At 56.3% G+C, this 10,000-nt stretch overlaps 2 non-coding genes across 2 annotated transcripts; one reads left to right on the top strand and one right to left on the bottom strand.

The window, feature by feature from the left end:
* Positions 1 to 2,161: 2,161 nt before the first annotated feature.
* LOC139053180 (U2 spliceosomal RNA) lies at positions 2,162 to 2,353 on the bottom strand. The gene has a single exon (XR_011510277.1). It is a non-coding gene; the product is annotated as a U2 spliceosomal RNA (small nuclear RNA).
* A 4,872-nt stretch (positions 2,354 to 7,225) lies between these two features.
* On the top strand, positions 7,226 to 9,040 carry LOC139053124 (small subunit ribosomal RNA). Its single transcript, XR_011510227.1, has one exon. It is a non-coding gene; the product is annotated as a small subunit ribosomal RNA (ribosomal RNA).
* The last annotated feature ends 960 nt before the right edge of the window (positions 9,041 to 10,000 follow it).

Raw genomic sequence — 10,000 nt, 5'->3', positions numbered from 1 at the left:
TATGAAGTGAAGGCGGCTACAGATCATTTCCTTTGTCTAGTTCATGTTCGTAGGCGCAAATTGCAAACGTAATACTTGGAGGAACGTTTCCACTAATCTACAGGGGCTCTCTCATTTCTCCGATTGCTCGCAAACACATTGCATTGCTAGTCGTGACGTTTCACAGTGACGTTTCACCATGCCCGTCGAAGTTGATTACCAGTACCGCGCCAGCGTCGACCGGCCGGCGAAGCGACGAACTCAGCAGCGCATGCGCGAGGCCCTACAACACCCCAACCGAGCTACCCTGCTTATCGGAGAGAGCGAGTGCGCGTGAACGCGGGCTCGTCTGACGATCTGGATTAAAGAAAAAAAAAAAAGTGTGTCCGAGATATTGACAAAGACAAGTGGTCGCTGTCGCTCTGAGTCTTAGCGCGTTATAGAAAACGTGGGATGGCGGTGCTTCCTCGAGGGTCTAAAAGTACAATCTTCGAACTAGCGCTCCCGGCGGAACGTGGAGCTAGCATCCTTCTTCTTGGAACGGTTTGCAATGGACTGCTTGAATGTGCCGACCACGCGTCACGGGTCGCGTATAGAGCCAACGTTTGGCAAGAACGCGTCTAGCACAACCGATCGCGGTTGCGATAACCCATCGTTGGTAGCGAAAAAAAGAAAGAAAGAAAAAAAAAACACCTACCCGCAGCTTGTTAGCAGTAACCGTAAATGTGGTTCTAAATATAGGTTCGCTGGTCACTGAAACTTTCTCATAACGCACACCACTGTAGTCCAAAAAGAACAAAGCACGCACAATGGATATGATACAGCCGTCACCGCATGATTTCGCGTTTTCCTTATTGCATTACTTTCGTGGGCATGCGCGCTAGGGCCACGCAGGCCAGGAGGCAAGGGGAAAAATAAATAAGAAATGATACGCGATCCTCAGCATTGACTTGGCTGATGTGGCACTCGCATTTATGTTCTTTACCTTAGGCGAGCGCAACGCGCCAACTGAACTCCAATTTCCCATAACGGAAATTCGTATTTGGCCATTTGGTTGTATTTTTGGCTGATGTTCGCGTTTTTCGCCCGAGCATGCGCTTCACTGCGCCGCTCGTTGCCCCTTCAATGCGGCTTCACTGCCCTGCAGGCGTGTTCTGCGTCAAGCCGAACCACCAGGCAAAAAGCCTGGGCGCCGCCATCTTGTTGAGAGCGGCGCCGGGGACACAATCGCGCCTAGCTCATTGAGTTTTCCCCCAAAACTGAACGAAATAGCCTTATTTAAATGAGAAAGATGCCGCGAGTGCCGCAACGAAGGACCTTAAGGATTACCGAAGGGTAACTGAGGGCGACGCGACGAGCTTTGGAAAGAAGAATGATGGGTGTAGCGCTACGGGGGATAAGAATAGAGCAGATTCGGGGGGTGAGCGAACAAACGCGAGCTAATGACACCTTAGTTTAAACCAAGAAAAAGAAATGGGCGTGCGCAGGGCATGCAATGTGGGGGGAAGATCATCAATTAAGGGTTACCGACTGAATTCCAAGAGAAGGGAAGCGTAGCACGGGGTGGCGGAAATTTAGGAGGGCAGATTAGATTAGGAAGGGCGCAGGCACTAGACGGCGACCGTGACCGGGCTTACACGTGACCGGGGTGCTTGGAGAATAATGGGAGAGGTCTTTGCCCTGCAGTGGTCGTAGCCAGCAGGATGATGATGACGAAAAGGTAGCAACAGGTATTCATAACATACAGGTTGGAAAGCTGAGGCACCTCTGAACCCTTGAATATATTTCGCCACACTTGGCCATACGACAAGTTTGTTTTCGAGGCGCTCGGTCCCACTGCAGCGAAAATGTTGCCGGAAATCGGGCACTCCATTTTTGTTTCATAGGGAACCTTTCTTCCACTAGGGCAGCGGATTTTCGCAGGGCGAGCTTGCTGTCGTTTACGGATCAAAGCGATAGTGAACTCCAAAATGCAGTGTTGGCTTTGAGTGGGACTTACATTGATTGCAAAACCCACGGCTAATCACCCTTCCCCCCCCCCCCCCCCCAAGTGGCTCATTACAGCAGACAATCGTTCAGAAACACCGGCATCGTTGCGTATAGTATGGGAATGGTGCGTGTCACGTGAGTGCTCGCTTCGAGCTTGTGTTCTTCATTTTGATTGAATGAAGTCTCACCTAAGTGAGCGGGGGCCGATCCCGGAGGTAGTGCAATACCGGGCCGACCTGCGGCGGAGGTGAAGCAGGCTTCAAGCACTCCGCCAACTTCCAAAAATAGGTTTAATATCGTGGGTCCATATAGAACCCGTATCAGATATTAAGCTGATAAGAACAGATACTACACTTTGATCTTAGCCAAAAGGCCGAGAAGCGATGTCTTTCACTTCACTCCATTGTACCACTGCCTTGTGGGTGCCCTGGCGACATTGGTAACCTCAGCAACAGCGTGGGCAATCTTATAAAACCCAGCCCGTCTAGAGACTCTATGCTCTCTATCTCGCGAATCAACTCGCGACGCCTCAGTCTTTCACTGTTAACGAAACGCCGTCGCGTAGAAACGAGACCCGAGCGCAAGCTTGTTCGCAAGGCAAAACCAACGAAGGCAACCTCGTAGAAAACGGAACAGGCGAGCGGAAAACACGCGCAAGGGGAATGCTTACTTCCGTCTGAATGCGACCGCTCAAGGCGGCTTTCTTTGAGGCCTTCGTTTCAAGCCCGTGCGCAAGTGTAATACACTACGCGCATTTCCCTCATTTCCTTTTATTTACCGCAAGGCCCACTGAAAGTTTTCATACGGCACAGGCCGGGACGGATTGCAACGTGTCGATTCGACCGCTAGAATTAGGTAGCGCGCCTCATGTACGAATGAAAGAGAATGAAAAAAAAAAAATAAATAAATATAGAAAAGGCTGCGCACTCCTTCCAACCGGAAACATAGAGGGCAGGAAGATCGCCATGTGGAGCACAGGTGTTGTTAAAAAAGAAAGAAAGAAAGAAAGAAATAGCGCTACCCCATCATCTTTACCGTGTGCGTGTATACACACACACGCACACATATGCACGCGCACGCACGCGCGCGCGCGCACGCACACACACACACACACACACACACACACACACACACACACACACACATACGCACACATGCTAGCATAGCTTAAGCACAGCTGGAAAGCTCAGCCTTGCGCAAGAAAAAAGGACCACGCCCTTTCGCAAGCCCCTTTGAAACTTTTAAATGAGAAACATGTGTACAGCGAGGTCGTTCGAAACTGGCGCGAAAACGCATCCGCGCCATCTGTGTGCGGAACTAGGAAAACCTACGGCCTTCGCCATACAGAAAGAAAGGTAGATGGCGCGAGCTAACGCTCCGTTGCATACTAAGAACGAGAGCTAGTGAATAATGGCAGAAACGTCTTGGGAAGAGAGAAAAAAACAACAACAACAAAAAAAAAGAAAGACACGCAAGTTGTTGGCTCGCGCAAGCATTCTATTTTACAGCGAGTAAAGAGCATAGCAACTTCTCACAAGAGCAGCAAGAAAGACAAGAAGAACGTGAGAGAGGGGGAGAAACAGGCGCGTTTCTTTGGAATGCAGAGCATGCTGCACACACTATGAAGTGCCAAAGAGACGGGGAAAGCAGATGGCGCGATTGTGTATGTCCTCAAAGCTTGAAAACAATTTCTAAACTACAAGGTGTGCCGAAGTCCGCCTACTCTCATCAGGTTGCTCCCGCCTCCAATTGCATTTAAATTAAAATTACAGTCGCCTCAGAGGCAGAGAGAGAGAGAGAGAGAGAGAAAATGTGTACACTTGCTTCGCGCAGCTGCACCCGTTCAAATTTTACAGCAACAAGAGCACTCCCGCAGGCACAAAGTCCGCTGCCGCGTCCGCCGGGGCGGAATGCACTCGCTTCCGTAAATTGTCGTGCGGCAGACTGCTGCATCGTAGCACACCTGAAACCGCGCAGACGTCAGCGATCGCCGCGAGATCGCTGCGAGCGCTAAAGTCCGAAACCACGTCCGCCGGGGCGGCGGGAGCTCGATACCCCTTCACGAAACTTCTGCGTGTACACCGCCGCACGGCCACGGCGGAGTCGCTGGCATCCTGCGCGCAGTTGCATTGCGTCGCGCCGGGAATCGTTGAAGCCCCACGCAGACGTCGGCGTCGGCCCCGACCTGGCTGCGAGCGCTCGAAGAGACCAAGTCCGAAGCCACGTGAGCCGGGGCGGTGTGAGCGCGACTAAGTCCGAGACGACGTCAGCCGGGGCGGCGTGAGCGAGACCAAGTCCGAGACTACGTCAGCCGGGGCGGCGTGAGCGAGACCAAGTCCGAGACTACGTCAGCCGGGGCGTCGACTAAGTCCGAGACGACGTCAGCCGGGGCGTCGAGCACGCCGCGGTCGCTTTTCCCACTCTTACTCGAAAAATGGCGAAGGGGCCGCGCTAGCGTGCCTTGAATCGGTGAGCGGCGGTACCGCGGCGATCGCGAGAGCTCAAATCGGCCGTGCCAAGGCCAAATATTGGCGCTCGGCTCGGCGCAGTACGCCGCCTTGTCGCACGAGTACGGCCCCGTGGAGGTCTGGTCACTTATCGCTGCTCTTATAAGGGGCCGTACCGCCCTGGCCGACGTTGTACCGTAGTGCCGTTTTCGGCTTGCGCGTGTTCGTGGTGGTGTCCGCGCACCGCTCCGCACTCGAGAATCGTGCCCACGACGACGCGAGCGCTCGGAAGAGACGCAAGTCCGAAACCACGTGAGCCGGGGCGGTGTGAGCGCGACTAAGTCCGAGACGACGTCAGCCGGGGCGGCGTGAGCGAGACTAAGTCCGAGACTACGTCAGCCGGGGCGTCGACCAAGTCCGAGACGACGTCAGCCGGGGCGTCGAGCACGCCGCGCGCGCTTTTCCCACTCTTACTCGAAAAATGGCGAAGGGGCCGCGCTAGCGTGCCTTGAATCGGTGAGCGGCGGTACCGCGGCGATCGCGAGAGCTCAAATCGGCCGTGCCAAAGCCAAATATTGGCGCTCGGCTCGGCGCAGTACGCCGCCTTGTCGCACGAGTACGGCCCCGTGGAGGTCTGGTCACTTATCGCTGCTCTTATAAGGGGCCGTACCGCCCTGGCCGACGTTGTACCGTAGTGCCGTTTTCGGCTTGCGCGTGTTCGTGGTGGTGTCCGCGCACCGCTCCGCACTCGAGAATCGTGCCCACGACGACGCGAGCGCTCGGAAGAGACGAAAGTCCGAAACCACGTGAGCCGGGGCGGTGTGAGCGCGACTAAGTCCGAGACGACGTCAGCCGGGGCGGCGTGAGCGAGACTAAGTCCGAGACTACGTCAGCCGGGGCGACGAGCACGCCGCGCGCGCTTTTCGCACTCTTACTCGAAAAATGGCGAAGGGGCCGCGCTAGCGTGCCTTGAATCGGTGAGCGGCGGTACCGCGGCGATCGCGAGAGCTCAAATCGGCCGTGCCAAGGCCAAATATTGGCGCTCGGCTCGGCGCAGTACGCCGCCTTGTCGCACGAGTACGGCCCCGTGGAGATCTGGTCACTTATCGCTGCTCATATAAGGGGGCCGTACCGCCCTGGCCGACGTTGTACCGTAGTGCCATTTTCGGCTTGCGCGTGTTCGTGGTGGTGTCCGCGCACCGCTCCGCACTCGAGAATCGTGCCCACGACGACGCGAGCGCTCGGAAGAGACGGAAGTCCGAAACCACGTGAGCCGGGGCGGTGTGAGCGCGACTAAGTCCGAGACGACGTCAGCCGGGGCGGCGTGAGCGAGACTAAGTCCGAGACTACGTCAGCCGGGGCGACGAGCACGCCGCGCGCGCTTTTCGCACTCTTACTCGAAAAATGGCGAAGGGGCCGCGCTAGCGTGCCTTGAATCGGTGAGCGGCGGTACCGCGGCGATCGCGAGAGCTCAAATCGGCCGTGCCAAGGCCAAATATTGGCGCTCGGCTCGGCGCAGTACGCCGCCTTGTCGCACGAGTACGGCCCCGTGGAGATCTGGTCACTTATCGCTGCTCATATAAGGGGGCCGTACCGCCCTGGCCGACGTTGTACCGTAGTGCCGTTTTCGGCTTGCGCGTGTTCGTGGTGGTGTCCGCGCACCGCTCCGCACTCGAGAATCGTGCCCACGACGACGCGAGCGCTCGGAAGAGACAGAAGTCCGAAACCACCTGAGCCGGGCCGCGGCGGGAGCTCGACGCCCGTCACGCAACTTTGGCGTACAAGCCACCGCACGGCCGCGACTGAGTCGTCGCCACCGTCCGGCTGGCTGCACTATAGCACGCCGGGAACCGGGAAAGAACCGCGCAGAGGTCGTCGTTTTGCCGCGGCGTTGGCGCGAGCGCGCGAAGAGACAAAGTCCGAAACGGCGTCAGCCGGGGTGTCGAGCACGCCGCCCGCGCCGGTCGCACTCGTGCTCGGAAACGGCGAAAGGGCCGCGCTAGCGTGCGGCCCCGTAGGGGCACAGAAAGGCGATTGTTCTGGAAACCGCGCTGTCCATAGGCGAGAGATTGCCGTTCGCGCATTCGGTCGACGCGCTGCGCTTTCACGACTTCGGCATTGCGCTGCCGACGTAAGCTTTCCATCTCGCTCGCGGCGCTGCGAGGCGGCACGATTTTCGCCAAACGCTCGTCGAAAGTGGCACGAGTACGGCCCCATGGAGATTTGGGAACTTATCGCTGCTATTATATGGGGGTCCCAGAGAGCAGTCGCCCCCAAAAGCGACCTGGGTGTTTGATATGCGGCGGGCTTCGTGCCCGTCAAGCGTGTCCCCGGTATCGCTCCCGTGGATCCCACAGCTGACGTCTGCAGCCTCATCCGCTTGATGCGTTAGGGGCTGGTTGTCGGACGACGCTTTCTCCACGATATCGAGTTGTGTTCCGCATCGTCCTCGGACGAGTCAAATGCGAAAGCGCCGAAGGCGCGGGCGTGACCCGTCGCCTGGCGGCTTTGCCGTCTCGGCTACGTTGCAAGTGTCGGTCGGTCCACCTGTGCTGCGGGCTCAAGAGAAACCGCAAGCCGTGATCGAGTCGACACAACCAGTCTATCGAGAATGTTGCGTGCTTCTTGCCGCGTGGCGATACCCGGCCCTTCGGGGAGGGCGCCGTAGCGAGCTCGAACGCCGTCGTCTCGGACTGTGCAAAGTGCTACTCTTTGCAAGAACGAAGCGTGCTGGGGCGCCTGAAGGTGGCCTCGGCATCGCAAAAACGGCGTCCGGCCTGCTTGACAGGCGGGACGCGCAGTTGAACGATTACCTGGTTGATCCTGCCAGTAATCATATGCTTGTCTCAAAGATTAAGCCATGCATGTCTAAGTACATGCCGAAATAAGGCGAAACCGCGAATGGCTCATTAAATCAGTTATGGTTCCTTAGATCGTTTCTTCCTACTTGGATAACTGTGGCAATTCTAGAGCTAATACATGCAGTGAGCCTGAAGCCCTTTGGGCGACGGGTGCTTTTATTAGACCAAGATCGATCGGGTTTCGGCCCGTATTGTGTGGTGACTCTGGATAACTTTGTGCTGATCGCATGGCCACGAGCCGGCGACGTTTCTTTCAAGTGTCTGCCTTATCAACTTTCGATGGTAGGTTACTTGCTTACCATGGTTGTTACGGGTAACGGAGAATCAGGGTTCGATTCCGGAGAGGGAGCCTGAGAAACGGCTACCACATCCAAGGAAGGCAGCAGGCGCGCAAATTACCCACTCCCGGCACGGGGAGGTAGTGACGAAAAATAACAATACGGGACTCTTTTGAGGCCCCGTAATTGAAATGAGTACACTCTAAATCCTTTAACGAGGATCAATTGGAGGGCAAGTCTGGTGCCAGCAGCCGCGGTAATTCCAGCTCCAATAGCGTATACTAAAGCTGCTGCGGTTAAAAAGCTCGTAGTTGGATCTCAGTTCCAGACGAGTAGTGCATCTACCCGATGCGACGGCTCGGACTGAACATCATGCCGGTCCTTTCTTGGTGCACTTCATTGTGTGCCTCGAGAAGGCCGGTGCTTTTACTTTGAAAAAATTAGAGTGCTCAACGCAGGCGAGTCGCCTGAATAAACTTGCATGGAATAATAGAACAAGACCTCGTTTCTGTTCTGTTGGTTTTTGGAATACGAGGTAATGATTAAGAGGGACAGACGGGGGCATTCGTATTGCGGCGCTAGAGGTGAAATTCTTGGACCGTCGCAAGACGAACTACTGCGAAAGCATTTGCCAAGAATGTTTTCTTTGATCAAGAACGAAAGTCAGAGGTTCGAAGGCGATCAGATACCGCCCTAGTTCTGACCATAAACGATGCCAACCAGCGATCCGCCTGAGTTACTCAAATGACTCGGCGGGCAGCTTCCGGGAAACCAAAGTGTTTGGGTTCCGGGGGAAGTATGGTTGCAAAGCTGAAACTTAAAGGAATTGACGGAAGGGCACCACCAGGAGTGGAGCCTGCGGCTTAATTTGACTCAACACGGGAAAACTTACCCGGCCCGGACACTGGGAGGATTGACAGATTGAGAGCTCTTTCTTGATTCGGTGGATGGTGGTGCATGGCCGTTCTTAGTTGGTGGAGCGATTTGTCTGGTTAATTCCGATAACGAACGAGACTCTAGCCTATTAAATAGGTGCGGGGTTCCCAGCACCTTACAACCTTCTTAGAGGGACAAGCGGCTCCTAGCCGCACGAAACAGAGCAATAACAGGTCTGTGATGCCCTTAGATGTCCGGGGCCGCACGCGCGCTACACTGAAGGAAGCAGCGTGTCTTTATCCCTGTCTGAAAAGACTGGGTAACCCGTGGAACTTCTTTCGTGATTGGGATAGGGGCTTGCAATTGTTCCCCTTGAACGAGGAATTCCCAGTAAGCGCGAGTCATAAGCTCGCGTTGATTACGTCCCTGCCCTTTGTACACACCGCCCGTCGCTACTACCGATTGAATGATTTAGTGAGGTCTTCGGACCGATGTCCGGCGCGGCCTTTCGGTTGCGCCGGTCTGTTGGAAAGATGACCAAACTTGATCATTTAGAGGAAGTAAAAGTCGTAACAAGGTTTCCGTAGGTGAACCTGCGGAAGGATCATTACCGGATTGTTCGAGGGTGACGAGCGCCATTGTTTCTACCCCGTGTGGGTGAAGCAGCTCGCTGCGCCCGACGCTTTCCGCCGCTGGCCCCGCTTGGACGCGGGGACGGCTATACCCGAACATGCCGGGGATTGCCCGAATTTCGAAGGGCGCCCCGTGCCAAATTTGTTGCGCCCAGTGGACGCCGGCTGCAACCTTGGACGGTTGGCTTGGCCGCGCCCGCGGGTAGAAACGGCGTAACGCACACTGTTGGGTGGGCTTTCTGAAGTCCGCCTCGGCACTCTTGCGCGGAATGGGAGTAAGACGACCCGACCTGCTGCTCTTGCCCAGTACGAGGGGAACGGCGAAGCGTGCGGTCGGTCAAGGAACTGACGGTCGAGAGCTAATGCCGCTGCCGCTTAGTACACACGGAACCGTGGTGCGAGCGCTCTCCCGTCCTCCGCGGCAAACGCTGCCGAGTCTGAAAAGGCTGGCGGCTGCCGGTCGCTTCCTGCGGCGAGTGTGGAGTAACGACCCGACTTTGTTGCTGCCCAAGTACTAAAGGAACGGTGCGGCGCTCGGTCGGTCATGGAACCGGCGGTATTGAGGGTGCGGCTGCCAAGTACGGAAGGAACCGTGGCCTAAAGCACTCTCCCGTCCTCCGCGGCAAATTCCACCGCGCCCGAAAGGGCCGGAGGCTGCCGGTCGGCTCCCGCTCGTGACGCGCGAGGTGTCGAGTTCGCGGTTCAATGCGACGACGTCTGCAGGCTATTTGCCCGCCGCCGAGGGAAAGGCGGCGTTGCTGCGAAGTACCGAAGGAAACGCGGCTTTGCTACGTCGGAAGCGTTCTGCGGTTTGCGGACTTGTGCGCTTTGGGAAGGCGCCGCACGTCGAAAGAGGAAGTACGGACAGACGAGGGACTGTAATCCCGTATTCGAACGCACTTGCGGCCAGGCCCTTGCTGGCTTCGTCTTCCGCCTCA

Source organism: Dermacentor albipictus, unplaced genomic scaffold, assembly GCF_038994185.2.
Source record: "Dermacentor albipictus isolate Rhodes 1998 colony unplaced genomic scaffold, USDA_Dalb.pri_finalv2 scaffold_75, whole genome shotgun sequence".
Lineage (NCBI taxonomy): Eukaryota > Metazoa > Arthropoda > Arachnida > Ixodida > Ixodidae > Dermacentor > Dermacentor albipictus.
Note: the sequence above shows the minus strand (reverse complement) of the source record. Positions and strands in the feature narration are given on the sequence as shown.